Source organism: Cervus canadensis, chromosome 6, assembly GCF_019320065.1.
Source record: "Cervus canadensis isolate Bull #8, Minnesota chromosome 6, ASM1932006v1, whole genome shotgun sequence".
In the NCBI taxonomy this organism is placed as follows: domain Eukaryota; kingdom Metazoa; phylum Chordata; class Mammalia; order Artiodactyla; family Cervidae; genus Cervus; species Cervus canadensis.
In genome coordinates, this window is record NC_057391.1 from 27,773,792 (window position 1) to 27,794,714 (window position 20,923).

The window sequence follows — 20,923 nt, forward strand, 5'->3', positions numbered from 1 at the left end:
TGGCATCAGGTTCTGGAACATTTAAAATACATTGCTGTAATATTTTCTAAATGACTATATTGTAATTTAGTATAATATTTGGCAAATACAAGCAAAATACAGTAGCTAATAATGCAAGCACATTTTATTTGAATACCATTGTTAACCACATTCATGTAGTACTTACCAAATGTGTCAGATTATTACTATCTATTTAATGACTTAATGGAGGAGATACATTGTTCTTAAATTCAATTATACCCTTTGCACCTCTGGAATTAAGGTCATGTCAGCATTTCTATTATATAACTGCCTGGGTTTAGCAGTTTTTAACAGAGCTATAAAAGTTGGCTTCCAAATCCACTCTTAGTAATAAAGGTCACTGCCTGGGGGAATATTTTTCTCCAGAATTTAGTATGAATAATTTTATGGTGCATCTCCTTCTTTCTAAACTAATCTTTTAGGAAAAATTCCAATATGATCCTCATGTGGCAGAAGGAAAACTTTAATTTTCTCTTTGTTTTATAAGACTAGCATGTTTTTTCCTTGCAGAATATCAGTCATCTCTCAAAAAATCTGACTTTAATACACTCTTTACCACTTATTGGTTGTGCAACCTCAAGCTGTCACTTGACCTCTTTGTGCCTCAGTATAAATTTACTCATTTGTAAAATGGCCTATTGATAGTAGTTGCCTCATAGAATTGCAATGATGATTCATTTCAGTTGAGTCGCTCAGTCGTGTCCAACTCTTTGCGACCCCATGAACCGCAGCACACTAGGCCTCGCTGTCCATCACCAGCTCCTGGAGTTTATTCAAACCTATGTCCACCAAGTAGGTGATGCCATCCAGCCATCTCGTCCTCTGTCAGCCCCTTCTCCTCCTGCCCTCAATCTTTCCCAGCATCAGGGTCTTTTCAAATGAGTCAGATCTTTGCATCAGGTGGCCAAAGAATTGGAGTTTCAGCTTCAACAACAGCCCTACCAATGAACACCCAGGACTGATCTCCTTTAGGATGGACTGGTTGGATCTCCTTGCAGTCCAAGGGACTCTCAAGAGTCTTCTCCAACACCACAGTTCAAAAGCAGCAATTCTTCAGCACTCAGCTTTCTTTGTAGTCCAACTCTCACATCCATACATGACTACTGGTAAAACATAGCCTTGACTAGACGGACCTTTGTTGACAAAGTTATGTCTCTGCTTTTTAATATGCTGTCTAGGTTGGTCATAATTTTCCTTCCAAGGAGTAAGCGTCTTTTAATTTCAGGGCTGCAGTCACCATTTGCAGTGATTTTGGAGCCCCCCAAAATAAAGTCAGCTACTGTTTCCACTGTTTCCCCATCTATTTGCCATGAAGTGATGGGACTGGATGCCATGATCTTAGTTTTCTGAATGTTGAGCTTTAAGCCAACTTTTTCACTCTCCTCTTTCACTTCCATCAAGAGGCTCTTTAGTTCTTCTTCACTTTCTGCCATAAGGGTTGTGTCATCTGTGTACCTGAGGTTATTGATATTTCTCCCGGCAATCTTGATTCCAGCTTGTGCCTCAACAGTCCAGCGTTTCTCATGATGTACTCTGCATATAAGTTAAATAAGCAGGGTGACAATATATAGCCTTGACATACTCCTTTTCCTATTTGGAACCAGTCTGTGCTCCATGTCCAGTTCTAATTGTTGCTCCCAGACCTGCATACAGATTTCTCAAGAGGCAGGTCAGGTGGTCTGGTATTCCCATCTCTTCCAGAATTTTCCAGTTTATTGTGATCCACACAGTCAAAGGCTTTGGCATAGTCAATAAAGCAGAAATAGATGTTTTTCTGGAAGTTTCTTGCTTATTCAATGATCCAGAGGATGTTGGCAATTTAATCTCTGGTTCTTCTGCCTTTTCTAAAACCAGCTTGAACATCTGGAAGTTCATGGTTCACATATTGCTGAAGCCTGGCTTAGAGAATTTTGAGCATTACTTCACCAGCATGTGAGATGAGCACAATTGTGCGGAAGTTTGAGCATTCTTTGGCATTGCCTTTCTTTGGAATTGGAATGAAAACTGACCTTTTCCAGTCCTGTGGACACTGCTGAGTTTTCCAAATTTGCTGGCATGTTGAGTGCAGCACTTTCACAGCATCATCTTACAGGATTTGAAATAGCTCAACTGGAATTCCATCACATCCACTAGTTTTGTTTGTACTGATGCTTTCTAAGGCCCACTTGACTTCACATTCCAGGATGTCTGGCTCTAGGTGAGTGATCACACCATTGTGATTATCTGGGTCATGAAGATCTTTTTTGTATAGTTCTTTTGTGTATTCTTGCCACGTATTCTTAACATCTTCTGCTTCTATTGGGTCCATACCATTTCTGTCCTTTATTGAGCCCATCTTTGCCTGAAATGTTGCCTCGGTATCTCTTAATTTTCTTGAAGAGATCTCTAGTCTTTCCCATTCTATTGTTTTCCTCTATTTCTTTGCACTGATCACTGAGGAACACTTTCTTATCTCTCCTTGCTATTCTTTGGAACTCTGCATTCAAATGGTATATCTTTCCTTTTCTATTTGCTTTTGCTTCCCTTCTTTTTACAGCTATTTGTACGGCCTCCTCGGACAGCCATTTTGCTTTTTTGAATTTCCTTTTCTTGAGGATGGTCTTGATCCCTGTCTCCTGTACAGTGTCACGAACCTCTGTCCACAGTTCATCAGGCACTCTGTCTATCAGATCTAGTCCCTTAAATCTATTTCTCACTTCCACTGTATAGTCATAAGGGATTTGATTTAGGTCATACCTGAATGATCTAGTGGTTTTCCCACTTTCTTCAGTTTAAGTCTGAATTTGACCATAAGGAGTTCATAATCTGAGCCACAGTCAGCTCCCGGTTTTGTTTTTGCTGACTGTATAGAGCTTCTCCATCTTTGGCTGCAAAGAATATAATCAGTGTGATTTCAGTGTTGACCATCTGGTGATGTCCATGTGTAGAGTCTTCTCTTGTGTTGTTGGAAGAGGGTGTTTGCTATGACTAGTGCGTTCTCTTGGCAAACTCTGTTAGCCTTTGCCCTGCTTCATTCCATACTCCAAGGCCAAATTTGCCTGTTATTCCAGGTGTTTCTTGACTTCCTACTTTTACATTCCAGTCCCCTATAATGAAAAGGACATCTTTTTTGGGTGTTAGTTCTAAAAGGTTTTGTAGGTCTTCATAGAACTGTTCAACTTCAGCTTCTTCAACATTACTGGTCGGGGCATAGCCTTGGATTACCTTGATATTGAATGGTTTGCCTTGGAAACGAACAGAGATCATGCCATTGTTTTTGTTTGTCGCAATGATGATTAAATGAGATAGTATGCTTATGTGTTTGGGACACTATATTTTGATTGCTCAAAAAGAGTTATTTAGCTTTTGTTATAATTAGGTAAGAGATTTAGTAAAAGTCCATTCACTGTTAGAGAAACATCTGAAAAGAAGAGGCTACTGAGGTGAGATTTGGCATTTACTGAGAGATGTGGAGATTTCTGGGAGGAATAACAATAACCTCAGATGCAGATAACACCACCCTTATGGGAGAAAGCGAAAAGGAACTAAAGAGCCTCTTGATGAAAGTGAAAGAGGAGAGTGGAAAAGCTGGCTTAAAACTCAACATTCGAAAAACCAAGATCATGCAATCTGGTCCCATTACTTCACGGGAAATAGATGGGGAAACAATGGAACCAGTGACAGACTTTAATTTTCTTGGGCTCTAGAATCACTGCAGATGGTGACTGCAGCCATGAAATTAAAAAATACTTGGTCCTTGGAATAAAAGCTATGACCAACCTAGACAGCATATTAAAAAGCAGAGACATTACTTTGCTGACAAAGGTCCGTCTAGTCAAAGCTATAATTTTTCCAGTAGTCATATATGAATGCGAGAGTTGGACTATAAAGAAAGCTGAGTGCCAAAGAATTGCTGCTTTTGAACTGTGGTGTTGGAGAAGACTCTTGAGAGTCCCTTGGACTGCAAGGAGATCCAACCAGTGAGTTCTAAAGGAAATCAGTCCTGAATATTCTTTGGCAGGACTGATGCTGGCAATGAAACTCTGATACTTTGGCCATTTACTGTGAAGAACTGACTCATTTGAAAAGACCCTGATGCTGGGAAAGGTTGAAGGCAGGAGGAGAAGGGGAGGACAGAGGATGAGATGGTTGGATGGCATCATCAACTTGATGGGCATGAGTTTGAGTAAGCTCCAGGAGTTGGCAATGGACAGGGACACCTGGTGTGCTGCAGTCCATGGGGTCGCAAAGAGTCAGACACGACTGGGCGCCTGATCTGAACTGAGAGGCATGGAAGAGTCTATGTGTTCAGTCACTCAGTTGTATCCAACTTACTGGGGCTCCATGGACTGTGTAGCCTGCCAGGTTCTTCTGTCCATGGAATTTAAAATAAAACTTTATAAAATGAAACAAGTTTGTTCAGACGAAGCATCTAAGTATTGTTCTATTACCCATTTATTTCAAATATGTAAAAAAAAAAAACAGCTATAGGTTAAAATAACCTGAAATATTTGTTAGCAAAGAACAACTAAGGTAGATGCCATTTAGAATTCTATACAGTAGACCATTTATGACCAGACTGACCATCAATAAAGAAGTTAGAGATATCTGAGATTCCTTTTCAAAATTCAATTAATGGTTGAGAATACTCAGCAGAGTTGATCAGGAATCTCAAAGCTAGTATGATTTCTGAATAAATCTGGTGTATATCAATTGAGTAGAAACCATCAATACTCACTGCACAATGGAGATTACATTGTCCAGTGATCCGTGTTCCATCAATACCAATAAGAGATTAGGCCAAATGATGATATAATATTTTAGAAAGTCATTACTGTTGTTCTAAAAATTTTTATCCAAATTATCTGGTTTAACCAAACTAACTAGAGAAGAAGTCGGTATAAATAATCGGCTGCAATTTTTGTTTTCTTAAAATTCTGCTGTATGTATAGTTCATCTGGAAAGGAAAATGCAGTAGTTAGAATAGTACTGTGTACAAGGAAGATGGAGATAAATGCTTTAGATCAGAGAGATGTGCAGAAGACTGCCCAGCCCACAGATAGTGTTCACGTGAATGGCATCCCTGGGAGCTGGGCATCCTGACACTACAAATGCAGTTGTAAATGAATCAAGAAGTTAATGGTTAAGCTTAATATTTATTGATCAACAATAAATTCTTTTCAGTCTGCTCAATCGCAGGCACAGTAGAAAATGATAGACAGTTTAGTGAATTTAAAGAGAATGAAGACTGTGCAAAAGAATGATGAATTGGCTATGAAATCTAAAGATGTTTTTAATGTTACAGTCAGATTGACTGATAGCATGTGGCTCCAGACTATTCATTGAAGAAAAATATGTAATCATAAGGCAAGGGACAAAGTAATATATGAGTATGAACTTTCCCATCCCTTTCCTTATGAAAACCTTTTCGTAAAATCTTTTAGTTCTGATTCAGATGATTCTTCTGCGAAGCTTATTCAGAGGCAAAAATCATACTTTTATGACATCCAGAGTATGTATACAATGTTCTAGTATTGCACTTTTTTATTTCATTATATTATAATAATTTTTGTATGCATTAGTTTCTCTATTTATTAATATGGTGTGAGTTCCGTGGAACTATGTCTTTATTTTTGCAGTACTGGGCACATAGCTGGTTGACAGTAAAGGGTATCGAATGCATGTGGTTAGTCATATATGAGAACAAGAAATATTCATGATATCTACGATGCTTATAATTCCAAAGATAAATGGAATAAATTTATGTTTGGAAAAATCCTAAGATAAATGGGCTGACAGACAAAATAAACCTCACAGACCAGATTTCTGTTTACCAAAAAATCTGCCTGTCAGATTAAATTATTTGGAAATCATCCAAACACAAAACTCTTAGGAGATATTGAAAAGTTGGAGAAATCATCTGTTACAAATAAAGATGATATTGAATAGAAATAAGAGCCAATAACAATTTTTAATCTTTGATCAGATCCTGCATCCAAAAGTATATTAATAAGTCTTGAGGAACAAGGGAAATATCTACATTTGAAAAGTGTATCTTTGTGCTAATATTTAATTTGAAAATGTGTAACTTTTCTCTTTGTATTTTAATAGGATAAGAGGCAATGAAGAGAGCTAAATTGTTGTAAATTTCACAATTTTTGTCTCTGCAACTTTGCCTGGCCACACTGATAACTGGTCACCTTGCATGCTCCCCCCTTTAGGATGATAAATATACTATAGAGGGACAATTAAAAAAATTAAATCAATATTTGAAAGTGAAAAAAGCACAAAATAATCAGTGTAGTGTTATTATTGATATTAGTGAAATCAGTATTTTATTAAACTATTCAAAACTATTTCAAAAATAAGTTGTTTCCTGAACTAAATCCTTTCTTTGAGTGCAGTTTAAATACTTGCCCTTTTCAGTTTATGTATGATATGTTTGACTTGTCAAATGAAAATACTTGGTGGTTTTGCCTGCTCAGGAGCTTCACTGCTGTACTGTGCTTCATTGGGCAAGGAACTGGGGCCCTGGGATGATGTCTTCCTTCTACTCTTTGCCAATCATAGCATCTTGGACAGTTATTTTACATTAGTCTCAGAGTTCTCATATACAAAATGAGAATAGTCAAGTATTTCACAAGATTGTTATGGCAATGAAATTATGTGTGCTTGTAAGCTGTAAAGCACTTATAAACTGTAAAGTGCCATATACATGTTTGTTATGGTTATGACTTCTCCTTTAACATCAGGAAAATATCATGAATATGGGGAGCCTTTTTTTTTCCAAATGTGCTTCTCTACGACACAAGTAGTATTGAATAGAGATTTTTTTTCCCATTTTCTTCTTCATTTTCCCCCCATTTTTTCTGTGGTAAAATACATGTAACATAAAATTTATTCTGAACATTTTTAAGTGTACAGTTCAGTTGTACTAATGCATTCATACTGTTGTGTAACCATCAGCGTCATCCATGTCCAGAGCTCTTGTCATCTTGCAAAGCTGAAACTTTGTACCCATTAAACAATAATTCCCCATTCCCCCTTCCTGCTTCCTTGTTTTTTTGAGATAATTTAAAATTAATTTACAATACCGCTCCCACAATATTCCTAATATAAAATTCACTGCCAACCAGAAGTTCAAATGGTGGTAATTTCAATTCTGTCTGCTTCTTCCATTGTTTTGGTCCTTGTAAGATAAACAGTCAGAATTGGTTAAAATAAAAAAGAAAGAAAGAAAACTGTAATGTAGACTTTGAATGATAGAAAAAATTTGCAATTCAGCCATAGGTAAAAACAGTTGAATATTTTGAAAACTTTTGGACATAGTGAGTTTTCTAGAAATGTATCCTAAGGAAATAACTAGGGATGTGTGGAAAAAGTTATCTGATTATGGTTAAGAATTGTAAATAGATATTCTAAATCTTCCTCAGTTGCATATCAGTTTAAAAATTAATAGTACATATATATATATATAATGAACAGTTTATAATCACCAAATACCTCATAATATGGGAGTATGATCATGTTATAATATTGTTAAAAGTTTTAGAAAATCGTATATATGACATTGTATCAAGTAATAAAAATAATACAGATATATACATATATATTAAAGAAAAGTATAGTAGGTATACAGCAAAATGTTAATGATAATCTCTGGGTGGCAGAATTATTAGTGATTTTAACTTGTTTTTTGCAGTTTTTTATGTTCTGTAATTTTTTCAGTGACCATATATTACTTTTATAACCAAGAACAAAATGTAATTAAATAAAAACTCAAGCACAGGCCACCTCCAAAGCAAACCCAGCAATGAACTCTTAAGTATTTCAGCTATGAACATTTGAGTAATTGGAAATTGGGAGGACCATAAAAAGTAGTCACTTGGGGCTAGTACTTGAATGAAAAACCCAGAAAGCTTGTTTCGAATCATGTCGTCTTTCACATTGCTAATATAATTAAAGCAAGTAAATCAGTTGGGCAACGTGCCACTCACCCTTCAGACACACGTCACAGCTGTCTGCATGCTCACTATCTTCACCTTGCTCAATTTTTACAGTTTTTAATATGAATATCAATTCCCTTTTTCATAAACCTAACCTATAAATGCCACAACCCCTCCGAGGGATTTCCCTAGGCTTCATTTTAGGCTCCACAAGAAAGGATGTAAAAGAGACCTTTCTTTTGTAAAGTGATTCTATAATTCTGTCCAATATCCATCATTTTCAAGGCCAAGTAATCATATTTAATAGATCCTAAATTACTTTCTGTCAGGCAAGGATTCCCTTGATGATATTAACCAGAGCAGAGGACTGACAGTCAGAGGCCCGAAAGGAAGATATTGTTCTACAAAGGGCTTACAAGCTTTTTCTGGCAGGGGTCAACTCCGGTAAGTTTGGGGTGGTACAGGATCTGTGCCTCCACCACAATCCTCAGGCTTCTCCAAGATTCCCACAAACCAGCTCCCAATTTCCTTAGAGTCACTTTTAAAATTAAATTACTTGGTACATTTTTTACCCTTTCATTTGAGGAAATTGCCATCGTGAATTTATTTTTTAAAGTACTCCTCCAGCAAGACAGCTAGATGTGTTAGCATCTACCTACACTTATCTATCCACTTGAGAAAAACTGGGAGAAAATTGGAGAGGTGCCATCATGTCTGTGCTGTTTAAATGAATGCAAGGTTGGGGATCGTTTCTTGACAGGGAAGATTATAAGGTCATGATGTCAGAACATGAGCATGAGCGCAGATTATTCTTTGAAAATGGAGGAAATCTTTGACCAGGTTTTCATTAGGGGAAAGTTCCCATCACTCCTTCTTGGAGGACCTCTTTGTGTGTGCGTGTGTGCTCAGTTGTGTTTGATTCTTTGAGACCCCATATGGCGGGCTGTAGCCCGCCATAATCCTCTGTCCATGGGATTTCCCAGGCAAGAATACAGGAGTGGGTTGCCATTTCCTCCTCCAGGGAATCTTCTTGACTCAGAGATCAAACTTGTGTCTCCTGAGTCTCCTGCATTGGCAGGCAGATTCTTTACCGCTGAGCCACCTGGAGTAGCCTTATTTTGTGTTTTACATCTCAAAGGTGTTAAAGAATAAGAGTCTATTAAAGATAAGCATTTCCCTTGATTAAAGAAAATTTTTGATGCTTCAGTTATTGAAACAGTTCAAGTACAATTCCTTTTTTAAGTTGAATTAAATTCAAAATCCAACTACTGAGCTCTTGCTATTGCCTAGCCCATGCTAGAAACTTTATAAATGTTAATTCCTTTCATTCTTACAATGGCTCTGTAACCTACAGATATATTTACCCCAACTTTAGGGATGATGTCTACAAGTTGACCATCTCTAAAATCTTTGGATGGCTTGCACTCCAAAAACTTGGGCTACTGTCAATTTTTGATGATCTGTCTCACCACATAGAATTGGTATTCTTGTTCTGGAAAAAGTAATCTTAATCCAGTTGCTCCAATATTTAGACTATATGGGTCTTGAAATTCTCACCTAAAGAAAATAGTAAAATATTAAAGGAAAGAATAGGAAGGAGGAAATAATGGTGGTTAGTGTTTAACATTCTAGAACAAGAAGTAGGATGATGAACACATTAGAAAAAGAAAATATTGAACCTTTATCAAGGTACTTTGTTTCACCATTTTGAGGGGCAAAAATACCTTACATAAAGGAACCAATTCTGTCTGTTTCCTAACCAGTTTTCTTACTTTTATCCTTCCTTTTTAAAATGTTATTTATTTTTTATTGACAGATAATTGCTTTATAGAATTTTGCTGTTTTCTGTCAAACCTCAACATGAATCAGCCACAGGTATACATGTATCCCCTCCCTTTTGAACCTCCCTCCCATCTCCCTCCCCATCCCACCCCTCCAGGTTGACACAGAGCCCCTGTTTGAGTTTCCTGAGCCATACAGCAAATTCTCATTGGCTGTCTATTTTACACACGGTAGTGTAAGTTTCTGTGTTACTCTTTCCATACATCTCACCCTCTCCTCCCCTCTCCCCATGTCCATAAGTCTATTCTCTATGTCTGTTTCTCCATTGTTGCCCTGTAAATAAATTCTTCAGTACCATTTTTCTAGATTCCATATATATGCATTAGAATATGATATTTATCTTTCTCTTCCTGACTTACTTCACTCTGTATAATAGGTTCTAGGTTCATCCACCTCATTAGAACTGACTCACATGTGTTCTTTTTTATGGCTCAGTAATATTCCATTGTGTATATGTACCCACAACTTCTTTATCCATTCATATGTTGATGGACATCTAGGTTGCTTCCATGTTCTAACTATTGTAAATAGTGCTGCAGTGAACAATGGGATACATGTGTCTCTTTCAATTTTGGATTCCTCAGGGTATATGCCTAGGAATGGGATTGCTGGGGCATATGGTGGGTTTATTTCTAGTTTTGTAAGGAATCTGCATACCATCTTCCATAGTGGCTGAATCAATTTACATTCCCACCAATAGTGCAAAAGACCCCAAAGAGCCAAAGCAGTCTTGAGAAAGAAGAATGGAGCCAGAGTAATCAACCTTCCTAACTTCAGATTATACTGCAAAGCTACAGTCAACAAGACAGTACGGTTCTGGCACAGAAACAGAAATATAGACCAATGGAACAAGATAGAAAGCCCAGAAATAAACCCATGCACCTATGGGTACCTTATTTTTGACCAAGGAGGCAAGAATATACAATGGGGCAAAGACAACCTCTTCAGTAAATGGTGCTGGGAAAACTGGATAGCTACATGTAAAAGAATGAAATTAGAACTCTTCCTAACACCATACACAAAGATAAACTCAAAATGGATTAAAGACCTAAATGTAAGACCAGAAACTATAAAACTCTTAGAGGAAAACATAGGCAGAACACTTGATGACATAAATCAAAGCAGGATCCTCTATGACCTACCTCCTAGAGCAATGGAAATAAAAACAACAGTAAACAAGTGGGACCTGATTAAATTTAGTCTTTTGCACAACAAAGGAAACTATAAGCAAGGTGAAAAGATAACCCTCAGAATGGGAGAAAATAATATCCTTCCTTTTTTTAGTGCTCAGATTTTTGTCTTATCTTTGCTCTTTAATCAGTTCAGTCACTCAGTCCTGTCCAACTCTTTGCGATCCCATGGACTGCAGCACACCAGGCTTCCCTGTCCATCACCAACTCCCGGAGCTTGCTCAAACTCATGTCTATTGAGTCAGTGATGCCATCAAACCATCTCATCCTCTGTCATCCCCTTCTCCTCCCACCTTCAATCTTTCCCACCAGGTTCTTTTCCAGTGACTCAGTTCTTCACATCAAATGACCAAAGTATTGGAGTTTCATCTTCAGCATCAGTCCTTCCAATGAATATTCAAGACTGATCTCCTTTCGGATGGACTGGTTGGATCTCCTTGCAGTCCAAGGGGTTCTCAAGAGTCTTCTCCAATACCACACTTCAAAAACATCAATTATTTTTCTGTAGTTGTGGCGAACAGGGGCTACTCTTTAGCTTTGGTATATGGGTTTCTCACTGCAGTGTCTTCTCTTGTTGCAGAGCACAGGCCCTAGAGCACATGGGCTCAGTGCGTGCGGTTCCTGGGCCCTAGAGCACAGTTTCAATAGTTGCGGTGCTTGGGCCTAGTTGTTCCACAGCATGTGGGATCTTCCTGGACCAGGGATCGAACCTGAGTCTCCTGTGTTGGCAGGTGGGTTCTTTACCACTGAACCATCAGGGAGGCCCTTCGTTTTAATGTAATAAAACACAGGTGCAAAAACTGAAGGAAGGGACTGGCTGGTTTCATGATCATTTCTTCCATCTTTTCATCATCATTAACTCCACTCGGTACTCTGTTCTTTACTTCTTTCTTTTCAATAAATCACTAAAGCTAAGATTTAAAAGCACTTTACCACATCCTGATACACTGCAGTAGTTTAATTTTCATATCAGTCTAACCCAAATTGGTTTCTCATCAGCAGAGCTCAGCTGCCACTAACTTTCGCACTGTGTTCAACAAATGGAAATTTTCAGTAAAACCTGTATTATCATTTATCTCCACTGTGGAAATATTAAGCAAGCTGGAATGTAGTGATTTCTTTAATGTTTTAAATCATAACACAATTATTAGGATAGTGAATATTTCACAGATTTCCTGAATGTGAAGTTGGATTTAAAAGGGAGTGATCATTTAAAATCTGACCATCAGGTCTCTAGTAGACATTGGTCCATTTTGATTCATATTGCCTGGACATGTTAATATACTACTTATCTTCTTCTCAGTGATGTTATTTTAAAGAGTTGGCCCTCTTTGACCTTTAATGGGCTTATTTTAAATGGGTTTCTGTTTTCAACTTCTTTGAATAGACAATGACAGCTGCCTGTGTTTGTGTCACATTTTATATTTTTCAGAGAACTTTCGTAGCATTATCTATTTAATTCTTATTAAAACAGCAAACACTTGTTGCACACTGTGATAGGTATTGTAGTCCAGCTTTTTGAGAGGCTGGGGGAGTAACTATGAGAGCACATCTTGAGTAATCTGTTATGAGCTTTAATAAATGTATGTATATAGTACTACATGGACAGTGGGTACCTAATTATTAATTATATTATTCTCTGATAGCATATCACATTAGCACATTAGATTTTAATTTGATATATTGGATCAATTAGTTTCTCCAACTCAGTTGTAATAGAAAAAACATCTTATTCATCTCTGCATTCCCAGCATCAAACACAGGGCTTTGAACATGATAGCCAATTACTCTTTTATGAATGATGGAATAAAATGAGTATAGGTATATAAAGATATAGGCATTCATTTTATATATTATAAATGTGTGTAGATATATAGATATTTATATGTTTATATATACTATATATAAAGTATATCTAACATAACATTTATTTGTTTGAATTCAGAATTCCAGGAAAGAGAATGTTTCATGTAACAATCGAGAAACAAATTGTTTTCTGGTCAACAGAAGTACTGTCTTTGTGTTAATACAAAGCCAGTACATAATAGGTGGCATGTTAGGTTTTGGGCTTCCCTGGTGGCTCAGATGGTAAAGAATCTGCCTGCAATGCGCAAGACCCAGGTTGAGGGAGATCCCCTAGAGAAGGGCATGATGACCCACTTCAGTATTCTTGCCTGCAGAATCTCATGGACAGAGGAGCCTGGGGGGCTAGAGTCCATGGGGTCGGTAAGAGTCTAACAGGACTGAAGAGACTTGGCACGCACATGTTAGTTTTCAACTCCTTACATTGATGTAGCTGTGATGGTTAAGGTCAGACTCTTGAGAAAGATCAAATTCCCAAATTTCCTTTCATTTTAAGAAGTGAGATCCTTCAAGTGTCTCGCTCTTGCTCTTCCTTCCCAGCATGACTAAAATTCATGTCTCACTTAGGAGACTATTTTGTCTTCTGTCTTCAGTTAGTACATATTTCTGGCTTGTTAATTATGTGCCACACACCTGTTTTACATGTATTTTCTTCAACTGCTTGCTTCTTCAGCTTCAGCTGCCTGCTGACTACCACCCTAAATATATTTGGTTGCCTATTTGGGGGGGTCAAGGAGAGTTTTACTGACAGGAGGAGGAAAATATCAACTCAGAACCTTACCTGTAAGTTGCATAGAAAATACCCAATCAGATCTCTGGCAGGAATTCATTCCTTCCCTTTGCTCTTTGATATGTCATATTTGGAGAAATATTGGGTGTTTTGGAGTTTTACTTAAACAAATACTGAATGTAAGATAAGAATACTGTTTATTTTTGTAAAGTCTCTCTGGAAAGAAATCTTTTGTGCTGTGCCCCTTTGTCTAGTTAGGTAGACGAATACATTTCAACACCAACTTTATTTATGGCACATCAATTTAGCTGCCATGTTTGCGTTGTTTCTCTTCGTCTGGCTCTGGCAGTGGGTTTCTAACCCCACACTTGTGGGCCTGACTTGTTCAGAAATGGGGATCTAATGTGGGCTTTACTATGGGGCCAATGAGGAGCCTCATGCCATCTCAGAGTGGATTCTCTTTGTTGGTTCTACTAGAATGAGCGTTAGCTGTTTTCCTCTCGTTTTCCTTGGGCGAGGTGCCCTATGGGGACATGATATCAGCTGCTGACTTCATTGACTTTCATCGACCCCACCGACTGCCTCTAGTGAACACCCTTGCTAACGGCCTGCTCTGTGACTGCCTGGATAGACGTGCTCTCTAGTCCTCGGAGTCTACACCGTCCCCCTGTCCTTTCTCCTTTAGCCAAATGTTTTGTTTCAGCCCCATTTCCTAGACTCATGTATCATTTCTTAGAACAGTCATCCTCTGGCTATGATGACCTCCTGTATGGATCTCTAACGCCTCCCAGACCCTGAAAGTTTCCATTTTTTCCCCAGTTTGTCTGGCTGTCCTGCTCAGTTTTAAGACAGTAATAGAAACCCAGATGTGCTGCTTTGTTAGAAAAATAGAGGGTTAGCAAGCTTTTTCAGGATCAGCAAAATGATGATTTATTCAAGACCCTTTTAACTGTATTCAGAAAAGCTCCTCCGGACATTTCATTCAGAAGTCATTAAGGCCAGGAATTTAGGATCCTGGGACAAAATCTCAGAAGGATTCCCTATAGCTCTTGTTTATTACTAAACTCTCCCTTCATTGTATACATTCCTTGGCTGATAGTTGAAACTGGGAAAGAGGAGGAAGGTAGTCTTAACACTTAACCTCTTGTTTGCTGTTGGCTTGTGTACTTTGCTGCATGCCCTGTGCAGACTAGCACCATCCTTGATATGCTGAGGATGTCAGTCAAAGTCCCAACAGGAAACAAGGCACATTCAAAGGGGCTTATTAGGGGAGTTTAACAAAGAGACTATTTATAAGGATGTAGGCAGGTTTAAGGGAAATCAAAAGAGGATGGTGAAATATCCCCAGGGAATCTTAGCAACAGCTAGGAATCTTCACCTATTCCTATAGCGATAGGCTTGTAGGGGCAGAGGAAGAAAAAGCTACCAGCAGTCTGAGAGAGAGCTGCACCTAGTATGGTGGGGGTTCTGGACTTCTGCTGAGGAAAGAAGCCGCTGCCAACCCTTGGTCACCAAGAAAGGGTCTCTGACCTCACTCTGCTTCCTTCTTCTCCCACCCTCCCATCCTTATGTCTCCAACCCACCTCTTGCAAGCATCTCCTTGTATCTGAATCCAATCGAGAGGCAGAGGGGAAAGGAGCTGGAATGATGCAAAGACTGTAAGTCAAACTCTCAGGGCACAGAGAAGGTTGGGGAGGGTGGGAAGTGTATCTGGAGGGCTGGTGCTGAAGATATCTGGCACACAGAGTCACTGATCCTCAGCTGAGGCGCCTCTTTACACCATAAGGGGGTTTCACGTGGTAAGTGGAATATGTCACTGAACTCTCTCAGAAGTTTATATAGCCATTTCCCCTCTGTGGATAGCTATTTTCCTAAGTAGTCAAATAGTATGGTAGGTAGAAGATACCCTATGGTCTTAGGGTCTCTGTGGGTCTTTGACTTCCATGCTTGTCCCATAGCTCTTTAGCCTGCCATGTCTGGTGGAGGTTGCTCCCCTGGTAGGCACATTGATGACGAAACTGCATTTTCCTCTGATGCCTTTTTTAGTTGTATTCCTTTCAGCAATGGACATTAAACCACAAACCAAACTCCTCTTTTCCTTATCCTAGAGATCAACCTTTTTAATGAGACATGTCCTGTAGTTATAGGAAGTCTTAGAGGGATTTCTCCCTTCTCTTCCTTCCCCTGCTCCCAATTTTTGGAGAATTTGAATACAGGGTTATTTGGTCTTGGGAGAGAGAAGCAGATTTTCTGGATGGGAACTGAGGTGTTGCTGTGCAGCTTTATGATTCAGCATTACTTCTAGATATTTTCCCCCCTAGATTCAGATATTCTAGAGATATTGCAGTGAGCTCATATACACTAGATCCAAAAGGGGAAGAGAAATGCACCATGAGCTCCGGATACATGCTCTAAAATGGGGGTCAGCATTGAAAGCAAAGGCTGTCACTCTTTTTAACGCATAAAGTTTAAAAACTATGTCAAGAGGGAGTTTTTAGGTTTCCCTTAAAGGAGAGGTTTGGAGATGGTGCCCTCTCCTTTACCTTGTGACACAGTTTCCCATCACAGCTATTCCAAAGGAGCTGTAGCAGGTCTGCGTGTCCTACAGACACCTGCTTCAGAGGGGAAACCTGAGCTGGTGATCACCCAGTCTCATGCTGAGACACCCCTGACGGGGCTCAGAAAGAGTACAGTTAAACCACGGAGGGAGGTTAGCACCAGTGCCAGCCTCTTGACAGGGACCCTGCGGGGAGAAATGTTCTGCCTCCTTTGGAGAGCTGAGAGCTCACAACGTGTGAAATTCTCACTCCAGGTAAACCTTGGAGTTCTGCAATGTGTGCTAAGCAGCAGGTTTCCTACGGCTCTGACGGCGAATGTCTTTTGCACTCTTGGTCTATGAAGTTTGGTGTTGATTTTTCTTGGGTTTAGGGTGACTGACTCATCTTGGTGTACCTGGGACTTTCCTGGATTTAGTACTGGAAGTCTGATGTACTGGAAATCTCTGTACGCAGTCACCCACATTGGAATCTTACAACTGTGCACTGTGGGGGGAGGCCTCGACTCAGTTGAAAGCCCAAAAAGTCTGCTTCTCTTTCCCAAGATCAAATAATCCTGTTTTCAGATCCTCCATAAGTTGAGGGGGTGGTGAGGGACGAGAAGGGAGAGACCCCTCTTAGTCTTCCTCTAATTGCAGGACTTGTCTCATGAAGAAGGGTGATCTCTAGGGTAAGACAGTGGAGGAGAGGGGTTTGGTTTGTGGTTTGAGGTCCACAACTGAGACTGTGGATGTGACATATCTGAAAGTCAGAGCCCACAGAATCGGGTCTCCACTAGGAGTGTGGCTGCCGTATCACACCCTTCTTCACCAGGTTCCCAGGGATCTGTGAACTGGAGGTTCTAATTCCTGCCTCACAGAGCACTTTGGGTGATTGTGGTTGAGCTGAGGTTCAAGTGCAGTAATGCATGTTAAAGCTTTCAGTAGTTTATAAAGCACTCTGAAGACACAATTATTTTGGTTACATCATACTTTCTTCATTGATAGTCCGTGACTCTGAGCACAAGTGGACCTCTCAACTTTATGGGAAAGAAAAGGAGCTAATAAATATTATTAACTTAATATGTTCATTAATATTTAATACATTTATTAATAATTTAATGTATTAAAAACATATTGTCTATCCTGGTCCACTGAACGTTGTGCTAAGTACTTTATATACATCCATTGCTTTTAATCCTAACAATTCTATGAAATAGTTATTATTATTCCCTGTGGCCCCTAGAATCATGTTATTCATACAAGAGTCCTGTTCTCTGTTGATGTAGACTCAGGGATAATGAAAGCAGAAGATCCAGTATAAAGTACCTGGGCTGGCTCCCAGAATAGGCCAGCTCTTTTGCATACCGGCATAAACTCCTATATGCAGACTTCTAGCTGGTCAACCCTTGACGATCAGGTGAGACTCAACCTACCCTCCTACCCTTGGTAGCTCTGCTCAGACCTTGAGGTCTGCAGGTTTAAGATGGCAATAGTGGTAAAGAATCTACCTGCTGATGTAGGAGATGCAAGAGATGCAGGTTTGATCGCTGGGTTAGGAAGATCCTCTGGAGGAGGGAATGGCAACCCACTCCAGTATTCTTGCCTGGAAAACTCCATGGACAGAGGAGTCTGGTGAGGTACAGTCCATGGGGTCACAAAGAGTGGGACATGACGAGAGACTGAGCGTAGCACAGGGGTTGAGGTGAGCCATTTGATAGAGTCCAGCCTTCTGAGAGACATAGGAGCATGGGCTCAACTCTGCTATAATATATACATTTGGAAGATTGTATATTTGTCCTTGGTTACTGAAAGAGTTTGCAGGCAGTGTCAACAAAATTGTACAGACATGATAAATAATTTTAAAACTACATATTTATATGTATAACCTATCCTTTTATTATATTTTCAATTTTTACTTATGATCAAGTTTAAAACTTTATCCAAGCATGCATCTTTACTTTCCATTGGGCTTATATATATTTTTAAAACGCAGATGTAAGTTCACTTCTTACCAACTCAGCCTTCACCTAGTAAATTCGTTTGAGTCTGTAGATTATCCATGATACATCTGATACAACAATTACATCATAATGTTAAACCAGTTCCCACTTGTCAGGAGATGTTTTCTCAAGGCCCTTGGAACTGACGTCCAAGGCACCAATTTGCTCAGAGAAAGAACCTGAAGGGAGATCTTTTATTTGAGGATAGCAGTTAAGTTTGAATTATGTTTTCCAAAGTAGAGTTTTCTCTCCATAAGTCAAATCAAAGTGCTCAGAACTTTCAAAGAAACTAATTTTCCATTAATTTAAAAACTCTTGTATGTATATTTATATATATTTACTACCTTTCAATGAAAATTTGTAGGCACACAAAGCAGGAAAAAAAAAATATAATGTTTCTTCCTAAATGATGTTAAAACAACTTCTTAGACAAATGAGTTAAAAGACTGGGCCAAAACTATTTTGAGCTAGTCACAAGGGATGAGACCTTTCAAAGTGCTGATTCAAGATTCCCTTTAAGGACTCTGTCAGTGTAAGAAAAGTGAATGGTTAATCATTGTTAAACCAAATACAAGGAAAAAATAATGTCTGGTTAAAGATTATTAGGCTAGCCAGTCAGCTGGGTGGGTAACCCTGGTTTCCCAGAGGTCCTTAATCTTATTTAGCTCTATCAGAAAATTGCTCAGGCATTTTAACAGCAATGCCTGTTACATCCCAGAGGAGGCTGTGAATTATATCATGTAAAAAAGTTCTGCCTTAGGCCAGGTTTGGGACAATTTTTATTCTCAATGTGAATGTAACTTTTGTACCAAAAGTTCTTATCAGATTTTTGTTCTAAAATAATAATTTTTTCTTAATATTTGATTTAAGGTGGTTAGTCCTTTTGGAATAAAAGTATCAACTGTTTTTCTGCCTTAAAAGAATATTGCAGGATTTAAAAAACATGAAAGGGAAGTTCGATGCTTGTGAGGAATAGTAAGATTTCATAATGGATCATCAGTACTAACAGAGTGCAAATGTGATTTTTAAAAAAGCCAATAGTATCTAGATCTGTCTACTAATTAACGGGCAGTACGTGGTAAACTAGGGCTTCCCTGGTGGTTCAGTGGTAAAGAATCTGCCTGCCAGTGCAGGAGACCCAGGTTTGATCCCTGAGTCAGGAAGATCCCCAGAAGAAGGGAATGGCAACCCACTCCAGTATTTTTGCCTCGGAAATCCCATGGACAGAGGAGCCTGGTGGTCTACAGTCAGTGGAGTTGCAAAAGAGTCAGACATGACTGAGCAACTAAACAACATGGTAAACTATACCACTGAGTGATGGTAACGTCCTTACCATGGGAAATTCTACGGACCACGAATGGTTTCTCCAACAAATGAATTGCGAGGTGAGAATGAGAGAGAGAGAAAGGGGGAACCTATAAAAACCACTCAAAAGACTTAACAAACCAACGAAAGCATGTAGACCTTATATGGATCCCAGTTCAAACAAACTCTCTGTAAAATAAAATTATGATATTCATAAGGAAGTTGACAATTTTAATTCTTACTGGAAATTTAATGATATTAAGGAATTATTGTTAATTCTTGAATGTTGATAATGGTATTTAGTTTATATATAAAAAATTAACCTTACAGTTTAGAAATACATGGTGAAAAATCTGCAGTTAAATTGATACCATGTCTAGGATTTACTTCAAAATAATACAAAAAGAATATAAATGGGTGGGAAGATAGGTGAATACAGTCAGCCTGAGTTAACAGTTGTTGTAGCTTGGTAATGAGTACATGGAAGTTCATCATGCAAGTCTGCCTACTTTTTGTGTATGTTAGAATTCTCTTTTCATAGAAAGCCTAAATAAAACCGTGCCAGCATGATTGGTTCTCAGAGCTGCTGGTCCTTTCATTACTTCTTTGACCAGACTCCTGTTCCAGAGCCCACAGTCAGTGGGGCTCTGTGCACAAAAATGTAGGTTGGAAGTGGTACCATAATATGATGTCAGTGAAAACCTTTCTTTTAGAGCATAACATAACAGAAGAAAGATATTATGGCTAGACACAAAGAAATGGTTGTCTCTGTGCATCGTAGTGAAAGCGTAGCACTCATCACTTAGAATTTGGAATTTATTGGTTGTGGATAGAGAGAAGGGAGAAAGAACATAGTCTCAAATCCTGCCATGGACAGAACTCTTCTTACTTAGTTTAAAAGGCACCTCTTATGGGAAGTAATTAGCATTCCTGTCAAATGCAGGACTGATGTTACTGAGAGGAGGACCTTGTCTGGAAGGCTGGTTAGCCACCTACCTACTAACAGACACTGTCAAGCTGACAGTTTTCAACCAGACTTGTATTTATTCATCGTCCTCTTTGTCTTCTTTCTTGTAACTTCTCCCTTCTTCCTCTTTTGCATCCTTTTCTTTCTCTTTTTCCTTTTCTTTCTCTTCTTTTCCATAAATGTTTCTCCCAAGAGCAAATTCTTTGGTGTGACTTGCAGCAAGCTTAGAATAAAATGCTGATGTTTTTTGTAATTAATCTGAAACTTGCTTTCTTCAGCTTTTTCATTGCATGGAAAGAACTAAATTGTTCTTTGGCATATGATGGAAAAAAAAAAAGGAACCTTGGAGTTTCTAGTCTAGTAGCTCAGTGTCAGTAGTTGGAATCCTGGGAAAGAGGGCAAAGAAAACGGGCCTGGAGAGAGGACACAACCAGGGAGAAATTCACCTGCCTAACATCCAACCTGACCTTCTTTCCTGAACTGTGTTGTTGTTACTGCTCTCCTCTCCAGTCTCAGTAAATGAAATGCTATTCTTGAAGTTACA

At 38.8% G+C, this 20,923-nt stretch overlaps 1 long non-coding RNA gene across 2 annotated transcripts in view; it reads left to right on the forward strand.

The window, feature by feature from the left end:
* LOC122443350 overlaps nt 1-20,923 on the forward strand; it is a 128,189-nt gene that overhangs the window by 33,797 nt on the left and 73,469 nt on the right. The window lies entirely within an intron of this gene.